This window comes from Nicotiana tabacum, chromosome 8, assembly GCF_000715075.1.
Source record: "Nicotiana tabacum cultivar K326 chromosome 8, ASM71507v2, whole genome shotgun sequence".
In the NCBI taxonomy this organism is placed as follows: domain Eukaryota; kingdom Viridiplantae; phylum Streptophyta; class Magnoliopsida; order Solanales; family Solanaceae; genus Nicotiana; species Nicotiana tabacum.
In genome coordinates, this window is record NC_134087.1 from 17229691 (window position 1) to 17244643 (window position 14953).

Below are 14953 nucleotides of genomic sequence, written 5' to 3' on the forward strand. Positions count from 1 at the left end.
CGTGGTGCTCGGTAAAACTCAACTGATCAGTGGTTGCACAATAGGTGTCGTACCCGGCCGACTATAGTGCGTCTCGATAGAGTAAAATAGATACATATATATAATGCATGTTAGACTCATGGAATTACTTTCTAAAACTTTCGAAATGACATAAGGTCATCGCACCCTCGATTAACATTATTGACTTCCATACTATCAATATGAACCTCAATAAGATTCAAGGATCATACATACTTTCTTAGAATAACTTTATAAGGAAAGAACAATACGGGCAACCTTAGTTACTAGGAGTAGATATGTTACGAAATAGCGTATCGTTTATGTTCATTTCATTTTAGATCATGCCAAAAGAAAGAAGGAAGTACCTTAACATATCTTTTAAATCTTCTATCCAATTGTCAAGCAAGCTCAATATGATCTTCTTACGTCTACAAAAAGTAAACTGACTTCATTGCCATCATATAAGCATTGTAACTCTCATATTTGGAAACTAATATTCTACAAGAAAACAAATAGCACCTCCCCTATTTGTACTACATCCCATATGTTACCAAAATTCACCAAACAACAATAATATAATTCACAATAAGCTCTCTGATTAGTTCAACAACTATTTTGAGCGGCAGGCTCGATTTAAGATTAACAAAATTTGGTTTGAATCCAATTCCTTTTCCATGAATCTTTCTACAACATATATAACATCATACTTATGCTTACCATATCATTTTCAACACAAAACATCATAAGCATAATTTTAAATTATAGTCCACACGCCTAGCACCTTAACCTTTACCGTCAACATCCTATTTTTCATGTTATCTTCTTCAATCCACTGAATTAGCACATAGATAAGCTTAAAATAGCAGCCACAACATAATGAAATTATTTATAATAATTTTCAGCCACAACAAACCATATATATAGCCTCAACACAGCCAACAAAAAAAGATAATGATTCCTTATGCCATGTCAATTACTATCTTGCAGATTTTTACTCAAACAACTCAACCAACACATGATCGACCTCAAGCACAACTAGAACATGATTTACATAACTTAGGTAGTAGATACAACTTGAAATACCCAACTGGTGTAGCTCACAACAATCCTCAATCACACCATAACACTATAGGAGTTGTATTCTTTTCTTGAATCAATTTTTGTGTTCAAGTTGGTGTGTAAATACTTGTATTTCGCCTTGAAACTCTAATTTATATGAAGGAGGGACTGATTCTTATCTTAAACATAAAGAAAAACACAAAATCTGAAGTAACTTACCTTTAAAGAACCCTCCAAAATAGCAACAAGATGTAAAACTACGATCTAGCAAGCACCACAGGATTTCTACCATTGGATACATGTTTTTATCTTAGGTTTTAACCTAGAATCATAGAGGAACCCTTGGAGAGAATTTAATAGGGTTTAGGAACTATTTTGGATGAGAAAAATGGGTTAAAACAACATATAAATGACTTAAATACAAGTTGAAGTTTAAACCAACTTTGTGGGTCCCATAGGAGCTACTTGCACAGTCTCGCAAAACATGAATATCTCTCTAGTCCGATGTCGTATCCACGAACGGTTTAATTATTTAGAAATTAGACTCGTAGATATTCAATTTGATATGCAGATTATCCCTTGATTCCAAGTATATTAGGATAAAATTGCAGTTACATTTGACCAAAATTTCAGCACATTATGAATGTAACTTGTGATGACCTTTGCCAACTTTTGTTTCACAACTCACTTGACTTAAAAACATAACACACGACTATCATATTACTAAAATAACTCATAACTTAACCTCCTTATAATGTTAATCACCCTAGTCTCACCCCAAAAATATATGTTATAACATTCCAAACTTGTCGACTTTTGACGAAACTTATTTTCTTCAATTCGTTTAGCGTCTAAGCTTTCCAACCCTTTTGGTGCTTGTTATTCATGATCTTAAAGATTTGGAACCTCCAAGATAACATGATGTACTTACTTTATGTACTTTTAATGACAATTTTATTTATTTAGCTTACATCAATTGACTTACGACGTACTCTCACGTACGAAAACAAGGGATGTAACATTAAGACATAAATAAGGGTAAAACAGTCCAAAATATCTCTCATTTAATATTTTCTTAAGGGGCGTATAAAAGAGAAACATGACAAATAATTTAAGATAGATGGAGTAATATAATAGCTTATTTTGTCGAAAAAATAGTGATAATTATTACTACATTATTCATATCAGTTTGTGCAATTATGTCGTAAAATTAAGAGAAATTGAGATAATGCATATTTTTCAGTGCACTCTCATCTCATAACTTGTATGGTTGTAGGAGGTTACGTGAATTATTGTAGTGAGTTATGCTCATTACATGCATCCCTATGTGTAGGAACAAGCTGGGCGAAAGGTAAGGAAAAGAAGTTGATTCGGGACCAAAAGACAAAAGAAGAACTTTGCTTGTTCACTCTCACGTGTGTATGGGATTAAATATGTTCATATTTAATGTTTGCATGAGAAAGTGACACTTGGAGCCGAAGACAGAAGACAGTCGGGCTCGAGGGCAACGATCTCGCTTGTTATCAGAGAGAATGATATTCATAAATGCCTACCACCTTATAGCATATAATGAAGAATATTCTATAGCATATAATGAAGAATATTCTATAGCATTAAGTGTACGGTCTGTTACAGAGAATAAGACATTTACTTCCTACCATTACACATTCTTCAATGGACCTCATAATTGTCATTTAACAGGGGCTTGATCCTAGGACCTTGTTCTTTGGGTACAATTATAAATAGTGAGATCTATCATCATTGTAAGGGGGACAAATTTTCTGACAAGCATACACTATACTTTGTTCAAAGCTCAATAACATTTTACTTTTCTGATTATTTATATTGTTCTTACTGCCTCCGGAAGTTCTGTTCTCGGACTCAATATCTCTATCTTCTTATCTCGATTTTAACACTAAGTATTACATTATTGTCTAATTAATTTATCATTTTAGGATCAAATCGATTCACTTGTCTATAAACCACGTATAAATTCAACTATACCATTTTGCGGGTAAATAGTTTGGCGCCCACCGTGGTGCATAGACAGTTGTGTAATTGAATTGATCCCTACATCTATCACTAACTTGTTTGATTCTTTGTTCTTAGAAAAAAATCATTAAAAATGGTAGATAACGATGTCAACATCACACACAACGTTGAGACCCAAGGAAATTAGCCTCAACACTAAGATTCCATTAGTGATACCCACAATAAGAGGGACCACACCGGTTTATGGTGGGCAATATCCATGACGTGTTTGAGAGGCAACGCCAGATGTTGAAGATGAGCATGTCGTCGAAACTATAAGGAACCTGAGGGAGCAACAAAAGGCTATTGTGGGACATCTATCGCGGCAAAATCAGGTTATGGCGGAATTAAGGTAGGCGTTGTCGGGTTCTTCCAACAATGTGAATGGACGAGGTCCATTTCCTCCCAGTGTTCTAGAAAATCAAACAGCATAAATGGTCGATAACAACACCCCGAAGGGCGAAGTCAGCTTTAACAGGGTCGGGCGAACGATAGTGGTTCCAGCAATAACAATAAGAAAGATCCCTTTAAAACCAAACTCATGCGGTTTATGAGGAAAATAAATGCCTGAATGGATCAAATTCCGGACGCACCACCCGTACTGAAAGGACCAGATTTAAAAGAAGTACACTCAGCTACCGTTCAAACTTAGTGCGACAGTGGAGTTGATCCCAAAGCGGTTCAAAATGCTAGATGTGCCGAAGTATGATGGGACTTCAGATCTCAAGGAGCATATCACCACCTATACAATGGAGGTAAAGGGAAACAATTTGGCTCCACACGAGATTAAGTTAGTTTTATTGAAGAAATTTGGGGAGACCCTCACGAAGGGGGCCCTGACATATTATTCACTCTTGCCCAAGCATTCCATAGGCTATTTTGATATGCTCGCAGATTCTTTCATTAAGGCCCATGCCGGAGCCAGTAAGGTATAGGCCCGAAAGACCAATATATTCAGAATTGCACAAGAAAAGTCTAAATAGCTACAGGAGTTCGTGACCAAATTCCAGAAGGAACGGATGTTTCTACTGGTCGTACCAGACAAATGGGCAGCTCAAGCATTCACTAAAGGTTTGAATTCGAGGAGTTCCGATGCTTACCGGAAATAGAAGGAAAGTCTGCTCGAGTTCCAGGCAACAACATGGACAGATGTTCACAATCGGTACGAATCAAAGATAAGAATTAAGGATGATCGACTCAATTTCCCGACATCAACCAAGGGTCAGGACCGAGAGAAGAATAAAGAGAATTTAAGAGATGATTTCGACTCAGATCGACGGTCTTCAAGGGGTCGATTTCTTCCCTATGAACGGGTCGAAGGATGCGGCAAAGGTTTACGGTCAGCAGATATATTCACTATCGATAGGGGAGCTGAGCGCGACCGGAATAATAGGTTGTTGCAGGATAAGGAGACATCAGGCTCTCTAGATTTCTCCTATTCCAGGCTTTCCGAGTACAACTTTAATGTCAGCGTAGTGGAACTGGTGTTGTCTATGAGGAACATCAAAGAGGCACGGTTCCCGAAGCCAATGAGATCCGATTTGTGCCATCAATATAACCAGTTGCTGAAATTCCTAACTCCCGAGGGAATTAAACGAATAAGAGGTGACCAATCGGCAACAAGGGAGATGAATACGATATAAGTTTCTAGTAGAAAAGGAAAGGAGCATGCGGCATAGCAATTACAGAACCACCGCCTACTCCCGAGCCAAGTGAAGTCAACCAGGGGGAGGAGTCATTGGAATCCTATCAGGTACCAAGATATTTTCAGGTACTAGAAGAAACGGACGCAACAAAATCCACGACGGAAAAACTTGAACAAGTCACATTGTTCAAAAAATTCTTAGAGAGGAAGTTCCACTTGGGGACAGGACTACACCCCGAGATCAGGTTTGGATTTATTGAATTTATTAAACTTAATATCAATTGCTTTACGTGATCGCATGTGGATATAACAGTTATCCCACCAGAAGTGGTCGTGCACAAACTAAGCCTGGATACCAATATCCCTCCAGTACGGCAGAAAAAACCTCCTATTGCCGAGGTCAGGAATAAATTCGTCACAGAAAAGGTAACTCGTTTGCTTGATATTGGTTTAATCCGATAGGTAAAGTATCCTGGTTGGCTAGCTAATGTAGTAGTAGTTCTAAAGAAGAATAATAAGTTTTGTATATGTGTAGACTATAAGATTTGAATAAGGCATGACAAAAAACTCGCTTCAGCTGTAAAACATTGATCAAATAATTGATGCGACGACCGGGTATGAGTTAATGAGTTTTCTCGATGCTTACTCTGGGTATAACCAAATCAAGATGGACCCGGAGGATCAGGAAAAGATTTCGTTCATAATGAACTTTGGCACATATTGTTATAATGTGATGCCTTTCGTGCTAAAGAACACTGGATCCACTTATCAACGGTTTGTAAACAAGATATTTGAGAAACAAATAGGGAAAACTATGGAAGTTTAAACAGATATGTTGGTTAAGTCTTTGAACGCAGGTGATCATCTGAAACACCTGAAAGAGACATTTGACATCTTAAGGAAACACAATATGAAGCTTAACCCCGAGAAGTGTGCATTCGGGTTCAACTCCGATAAGTTCCTAGGATTTCTTTTGTTTCAAAGGGGGATCGAGGTTAACCTCGATAAAATTAAAGCCATCGAAGACATCCCAGACTAGTTACCAAGCATAAAAGAGGTTCAAAGGCTAACACGGAGACTGGCTACTCTGAGCAAATTTATTTCACGGTCTTCGAAAAAATGCAATCATTTATTTGAGCTCCTAAAAAAGGAATAACTTTGAATGGATACCAGAATGTCAGCAGACTTTGAAGGATCTAAAAAGTTATTTGTCAAGTCCTCAATTACTGTCGAAACCAGAGGAAGGCGAACAACTACCAATCTACTTAGCGGAGTCGGAGGTAGCGGTAAGTATTGTTTTAGTATGCGAGGACGAAGGTATGCAATCTCCTATTTATTATGTAAGTAAAATTTTGACGGAAGCAAAAACTCACTACCCACATCTAGAAAAATTAGACTTAGCCATCGTGGTCGTTGCTCGAAAGCTAAGGCCTTATTTCCAATGTCACCCGATAGCTGTGGTGACCACTTTTCCCCTACAGAATATTCTTCATAAGCTTGAACTCTCATGTAGGCTGGACAAGTGGGCCGACGAAATGAGCGAATTTGATAAAGAGTTTAAACCAGGACTGCATTTAAGTCACAAGTTTTGGTCGACTTTGTGGTCGATTTCAGTCCAGAACATTTACCTTTGGCTACCAAAAAAATAGTAATGGTGTCAAAATTGACATCAGGAGTTTGGACCTTGTTCACGGATGGAGCTTCTATTGTGAAAGAGCCCGGTCTCGGCATAGTGTTAACCACTCCCACGGGAGTAACACTAAGGAAGACAATAAGAACTGTTCCTCTGACTAATAATGAAGCAGAGTATGAAGCTTTGATTATAGGGCTTAAATTGACCCGGGGACTAGACTCTGAGGTCATAGAAATCAAATGCGACTCCCAATTGTTAGTATATCAGCTCTACGAGATATGTGAAGCCAAAAATAACGCATGCAACAATAGATAGTGAAAGTCGAGACTCTACTCGCTTGATTCTAGGAATGGTCAATTACGCATATCCCGAGGGAAGAGAATGCGGAAGCAAATGCACTAGCCAACCTTGGATCATCCACATAGATGAAGGGGTCGGACTCCGGTACGGTAGTACAACTTACGCATTCAGTATTGGACGTGCATAACTACTATGAGGTAAATACGACCAATTTGGTCTGGGAATGGAGAAAAGATATTAGTGATTATATTGAATACGGAAAATTGCCTGAAGATCCTAAGGCATCTCGGGCACTGCGCACTAAAGTAACAAGATAAAGCTTCAAGGGTGGTCAATTGTATAGAAGATCTTTCCAAGTCTCGTTGGCCCGATGTTTGGAAGCCACCAAAGTTAATTATGTTATGCGAGAAGTCCACGAAGGGATCTGCAAAAATCACTCAGGCGCAGATTTCTTGGTGTTAAAATTAATTAGGGTAGGATACTATTGGCCCCGGATGGAACAAGACGCCAAAGCTTATGTTAAAAATGTGATAAATATCAATGCTACACGTCATTGGTACATCAAGTGTCAGATCCATTGCACTCAGTTTTGTCACCATGGCCGTTTATCAAGTGGGAAATGGATATCGTTAGACCACTGCCACCGACCCCTGGTAAGGTAAGCTTTATTTTGATTTTAATTGACTATTTTTCTACGTGGGTTGAAGCAGGTCCTTATTAGAAGATCGGCAAACATGAAGTGAACTTCTTGTGGGAGAATATAATTTGCAGATTTGGGATACCAAAAGAGATAGCATGTGACAAAGGCCACAATTTATAGGCGCAAAGGTCACAAAGTTCCTTGAAAAATTGAAATCAAAAGGATCATATCATTACCCTATCATCCGAGCGCAAATGGTCAAGTAGAATCAACAAACAAGGTGATTATACAAAATTTCAAAAGAGATTGGAAGCAGCTAAAGGTAAATTGGCCCGAAGAGCTGCCAGGTGTACTATGGGAATACTGAAAACGGTCAAATCGAGCACGGGGGAGACTCCTTTCTCTCTTGTGTATGGGTAGAAGCCCTGATCCCGGTGGAAGTAGGACAGCCTACCCTAAGATATTTCTGAGCAGACGAAGAAGCAAATAATGAAGCAATGTTAGACAATTTGGATATGCTCAATGAACGCAGGGACTTGGCACGATAAGGATGGAAACCTAAAAGCATGGAATATAGAAATATTACAATCGAAGAGCCAACCTCTACTATTTCAAAGTAGGACAGTTGGTTTTAAGAAAAGTAACTCAGAACACCCGGGAGATCATTGCAGGGAAGCTAGGTCCAACATGGGAAGGCCCCTACCGGGTTTCATCTATCACCAGGAAAGGGTCATACGAGTTAGAAAATCAAGATGCCAAGCATCTGGAATGTGGAATACCTCAAGAGATACTATTGCTGATAAGCCTTGCCTGTACTGAAAGCATGTGCTGCACTCTTTTTCCCTTCGTCCAGTTTTTGTCCCAATTGAGTTTTTCTACCAAGGTTTTTAACGAGTAAGTAATGAAAAGCATACTACTAAGGAAGCTTCAGCAACAACAATAAGACCTTTAAATGAGAAGGCACACAAGCAAAGAACCACTATGGAGCAGTTAGATAGTCTTTTGCTCGATAGCAAAGTTCCTACCGGGAAGTAAAGTTTGCTGTTGAATAGAGATTACCTGACCGTTTACAAGTGCAATCCACTAGGGGATTATTAGATGATCTTTGGCTTGATAGCGTAAATTCCTAAGGGGAAGTGAAGTTTGCTATCGAACTGATCATTATCTAGCAATACACTAATGTAATTCTCGATTGTGTAAAACTTCTAGTGTTCAAATTTGCATTCTTCACATTCGAACACTGGGGGAGAATGATACAAGGATACATCAACAATGGCTACCACATCCATCGGAATACGAAACCCGGAAACATAGTTGTATCATCGAGACTGGGTATTGCACGGGCAGCCCCGTAGAAATAAGTTGTACAAGTTAGTCATAAGAAATGACAATTTTTTTTAGCATAACGAATGCTTATGTACTTTTGAAAATGGAAGGAATAAAGAAAGTCTTTTTATTTCTATCTTGTTTTTTGTCTAAAAGATGAATTGATTTTATCATTTGAAAATTAACCAAGTACCTCTTATGAAACCCACACATTAAAGGGTTGATTTCAGAAGAACCTATGCCCGGAATCCAAATACCACCGGGGGAAAAATATACTTGAATCCTCACATATCTCGGTGCGAAAAACTTACGAGAATACTTAGATGAAAAGGATGCAAATAACAAAACTTGCGCAAATACTTAAACGAAAAGTACGCAAAGAGAAAACTTGCACGATACTTGAACGAAAAAGCGCTTCTATTCACAATAAACGTGCCAAATATCACAAGTACAAAAATATGAGAAAGAAAATAAAATAAAAACTAAGCTACTGCATCTCCGGAACCCAAAGGAAGAGAATCATTTGCACCCTAGGGGAAGTGGGAGGATCTACTGCCGGCTCAATACATTCGCCTTCATCATTATCACTTTCCGATTCTTCTTCAGTTCCCGAGAAATTGGAGCCGAAACCAGAAGAGTTTGTAGCATCAAGTCAGGTCGGAAGACCCCTTTTGGTAATTAACTCCATCTCACGGACTCTAGAGATTTCGGCATCAAAGTCAATGACACCTGCTTTGGCCTCTTCAAAGGTTTTTCTCCTCATGTTATACATAGTATATGTTTTTTCAACAACAAGGGAAGCCGCTCGGCGTTGGATTTCTACTTTAAGCCGGTCGACCTCGGCAGAAAGGTTATCCCGCATGGATCTAATGGACCAGAGGCTAACATCAAGCTCGCGGACAGTGGAGCTGAAAACTCTATTGTGCTCGATGGTCCTCTTATACTTCTCCTCTAATCGGGCATACTTTGCCTCGACAACAGTAACTTCTTCAGTTTTGGAGTTTAAGGCTGCCTCCAAATTATTCAATTTTTCTGTAGTGGCAGCCTCGTGATCGGATGTAGCAAGAACATCATTATAGACCTCGCCCATTTGGCCTTAGTTTCTTCAAATTGTGCCCTTAACGGGGCGACCTCCTGGCTAAGAGTCACTACTTCTTGCTCGCTTTGTTGCAACCGAGCCTCCAACTCAATGACCTCAGCGGCTCTGCTTCCAATTCTGAGAGGCGAGTAGCAGTTTGGTCTCGGTCGGCCAAAAGTTGATCCAGCTCGAAGGTAAGTTCCTCCTTATCATGAATCAGCCATTGAAGGCCTTTGGAAGAAAGGAACTTGGCTTGCAAAACAAAAATACAAATTCAAAACCATGCCATAATAAATATAGAAGAAACGACAGATGAAATAAAGACTATACCATCGCTGCGTTGTGGATGGCATTGTTCAACAAACACTCTATCGAGAGAGTTTGTATTTTTTCCCTATCTTTTTCTGAAGCCAAAAACTTCAGATAGTTTGCAAGTTCCACCGGCCGGGATAGTGGATGGCATCCGGTAGAAATAGAGAGGGTAACGCTCCTCCTCCTTTGGGGATCTTATGAAGGGGGCAACATAATTTTTCCCCAGGTTCCCATGAACTGGGGACTGGGGAAAAGGGACATCATCCTCTCAGGCAACTGCAATCGGTGGAGATAATGGAGTAATTGTTGGTGGCGAAGGCAGAGTTGGTGAAGAAGGAGATGAAGCTGTTGGCGAAGTAGCTGTAGCAAATACAGTGCTGGTTGTGGTTTCTCATCAACGGAAGATGGCAGGGACCTGGTTCTCAGCCTCATGGTATGAGGCACGGCGGTTGGGACTCGAAAACGAGAGTTAGCATTTTCCACCATATCATACTCCCCCCAGAGTGTCGAGGCATCGTCCTCGGTTGGTGTAACTAACTCAACAGATTGAGCATTCTATTAAGCTAAGGAAGGTCGTCGTCTTCTATATAGATAAGCCTCATCCTCCCTAGCTTCTCCATCATTGTCGATCACCATGGTGTCTATGGAAAGCTCGGGCGCGGGGCTTATCACTACAACATTCAAAGATGACTCGGGCGAGGAATTCTTTGCCTTTTTAGTTTTTCCCCGAACGCGGAGGGACGTCTCCTTTTTGGTTGCTTGTTCTCCAGCCGGGGACTCCAAGAAGAATCATTTGCGCTAGAAGTAGGCCTGGAGACACCTATTTAGGTAATAGCCTCCTGCAGCAGCCTCACTGCATTAGTAGGACTAGCCAAAATGTCCTCTTGGGGGACGAGAACTGAGCCCTGGGGTAGACCTAAATTTAACAGGAGATAAAGGTTAATCAACTTCCCTATATGAAAGGTAAAAACATGATGAGTCCAACTTACCATGATTTTTAGCCTTCCACCCATATTTAAGGTCCAGTTCTTTCCACGTACGGGTCTCGGGCGTAGTAGCATCCAAAATCTTCTGGACCCACTAATCCAAGCCTTCAACCTCCAATGGGATCCACCGAGTTGCTAAAATAAGTAAAAGGAGTCAGTAACAGCATGGGATGATCTTTAACTAGAAGAACATGACAACGATCAACTTACGAGTACCGTTCCACAATTTTGAAAAGGATGAAGCCGTAGCCGGAATGATGTCCCTGGCAACAAATGCAACGAACCATTCCATCCACCCACGGTCGTTGTCATCATCCATGCTGGTTAACAGAGTATGGTGGCCACGTTTGTTAAAGTTTATGATTCTCGAAAAATATTGGGGGAATAAATGTTCATTAATTTAGCCAGGGTTATCTTCTCCCGTCTCTTGGCATAGCTGCCAAAGACAAGCAATTTTCCTCAACACAGAAGGCTTGTGTTAGGTATACCTGGTAGCGGATGCAGAACTCCACGATGATGGAGTCAAGCTTCCCTCTCACCAATGTGAAGGGATACATATAAAAATACATAAAACTCTTCTTTAATAAGGTTATTCTCTCCGCCAGATCAGGAGCGATAATGTCTAAATCTTGGCAATGGCATTCTTCCTTCACAGCAGGAATACTAGAAGGACGGATGGAAGAAGAGCACATGCCAACGGCCTACATACAAGGGTTAGCGGAAGGATACATCTCTTCGAAGTCTTTAGTTATGACAAGATTTCTTGGGATAATGGTACTCACCGAAGGAGGAGCAGAATCATCAGCTTTACCTTTATGTTTTAAAGAACTAGGGTTTCTAGAAGAAGAAGCCAATTTTATCAAAAAGGAATGAAGGGTTTCTCTTAAGAAGAAGGTTAAAGAAAGGTTGAAAACAAAGTACGAGTTGAGTAAAGAGAGTTTGAAAAAGTTTGGAGAATTTTTAAGTGTAGATGAAGAAGTTTGATGCATATAAGTAAAGGAATAGGCGGCTAAAATCGTGGCCATAATTACCTCGACAACTGGCAAAAATGATGCTAAATCACGGGATGACGCATGTCCGGGGTATTAAATGCGGAAAGATGTGCGTCTAATCAACCATAGAAACTTTTCAGAGGGGGTCAGAGAATTTCCCGCCAAATAAGGTATCTCTACCAACATCCTGGTGACACAAAGTTATGCCACCGGAAAGTAGGGGGACTATCTGTATGGGGTAAAATATATTCATATTTAATATTCGCATGAGAAGTGGCACGTGGAGCCGGAGACAGAAGATCGTCGGGTCTGAGGGAAATGATCTCGCTTGTTATCAGAGAGAATGATATTCATAAATGCCTACCACCTTATAGCATTTAATGAAGAATAATATATAGTATTAAGTACACGGTCCGTTACAGAGAATAAGGCATTTACTGCCTACCGTTTTACATTTTTCAATGACCCTCATAATTGTCATTTAATAGGGGTTTGATCCTACGACCTTGTTTCCTAGGTATAATTATAAATAGTGAGCTTTATCATCATTGTAAGAGAGACGAATTTTCTGACAAGCATACACTACACTTTGTTCAAAGCTCAATAACATTTTATTTTTTTGCTTATTTATATTGGTCTTACTGCCTCCGGAAGCTCTGTTCCCGGGCTCAAGATCTCTATCGTTTTAGCTCGATTTTAACGCTAAGTCTTACATTTTGGTCTAGTTCGTTTATCATGTTAGGATCAAATCAATTCGCTTGTCTATAATTCACGTATCAATTCAATTGTACCGTTTTGTGGGTAAACAACATGCACACGAGAGAGTGAACGAGCTAGATGAGGAAAGCTTGAAAAGAAACAGTGAACTAAGATAAAAAGGCGTGGAAGTGCACAAGAGATTTGGGAGGAAAAGAAAAAGAGAAGTACTTCGCTCGTTCACTCTCGCGTGCGATATGAGAGAGTGAACGAGCTAACCTGAAAAGTCTGTTCCAAAGTTGGCTTGTATTATTTCGCCCCATGCTAACCTATCCCATATAAATAGTCTTTAAACTCACTTTTATAAACTGACTTTTGAATGGGAGATTCGACCTAAGGAGGAAAGAATACACTAGGAGCAAGGCGGAGAATTCTTCTACGAGTTTTTCATTTTCTTCTTCCTATTTCTATTATTGCTTATGAATTTTATTATTGTAGTTTTACATACTTTATGAGTAGCTAATTCTGGTATCTAGGGTTTTGATAGAACATTTTGTAGAATGAATTCTAGATACATTTTGATATAATTAAGTTTTTGAATTTTCTTATTTGTTCAACTACTTGCTTATTTTAGTTAATTAAAGAGCTCTCAATTAACGATGCCTATTTATTAGGTATTACTTGAAAAAGGATACATATTTAGGTGGTTGTTGAACAACGTCACTCCTAACGTATATGAGAGATCACTATGGCAGGTTTAAAAGCAGGATTAGAGATAATGGAGCTTTGACGTGATCAAAGTGAGCGGTAAAAGAGTGTGAGCTAGCGTAATTCGAGAGAATATAACTAGTACATTATTGTAGTTTCTTGAGAGAGAATTATGATAAGTCGAGTGCTCACGATCAGTAGAGAATATTTATGCGATATTCTATGAGACATAGCAGGAAGATACTGACAATTGGGAAAATCATAACTCTAGATCTCGTTAATCCTGTCTCCAAACCTTAGTATCTTTAGTTGTTAATTTACTACTTTAACTTATTAGTTAATTAGTTAGACACAAGAATCTGAATATTTATATCTTAGGAATGTTCGAATTTGTATTCTTAGTGATAGGATAGTTGTAGCTAAACCTTAATTCTCTGTGGGATTCGACTCCGGACTCTTAGACCGGATTATATTTGCAGCGGCCACTTATTCTTTTTATGACTAGAATTGAGTGTGATCAAGATTACACGCTAAGATGAAAAAAAAAATCGTAGATTATTAAGATTAGCTTAGCCCAATTAAACTAAAATGGAAGGAATCATACAACATTAGAGAGCGCAAAATTTGTTATACGATATACGTCTAAGATGCCCATTAATTCCAATTAGGGCTTCTCGGGATTTTTTAATTTCCTCTTATAGATTATTTTAGTTCTTACTACGGCTGCTTCCGGTGGCAAAACTAGGAATTTTCTCAAGGGTATTCAAATTTAAAAGAAGTGGAAAAAAAAATCCCGACAAAGAGTGTTCAATATATGTTATATACCTTTAAAATATAATATTTTATCTATAAATACAGTGCAATTTTTCGACGAAGGGTGGTCAACTGACCATCCTTGTGACCATGTGGCTTCGCCACTAACTGCTTCCCTTCTTCCCAATATGACCTGTTTTATTAAAGTATGGTTATTTAGCTAATGATTGAAATTTTCATTAATATTTAGTAAGAATGCATTTAAACTGAACCCTAACTAATTTTAATTGAAGAAACATGATAGTGAGGATTCAGGTAGACGACCCAATTTATTTGAGACTAAGTCATTTTTGTGCGAAATTTTTTGTATTGAAACATTTTCTAGTATTTCTTATTCTCCCTCCGTTCTATTGTGGTTGTATTTGACTTGGCATGAAGTTTAATAAAGAAATAAATTTTTTTGAAATTTTTGGTCTAAAATAAGTTATAAATATTTGTATAGCTGTAAATTATTTTATTAAGGGTAAAGTATGATTGTTAAAGTTAAATTATTTTTAAATGAGGAAGTATGACATTCTTTCTTAGACAGATTAAAAAAGAAAGTATGAGACATAAATTAGTACACAGGGAGTGTGTTAAAACATTTTTCTATTTTACATGTTGATCTCGCTATAACTTTGAAAGTTGAATATTACCGAAAGTATTAGAAGATATATATGGGGAGAATTCATTAGTTTAATATTAAAAATGAGAATTTAATTCAGGTGTAATATAGTATGTTATCCGCTTGTGGG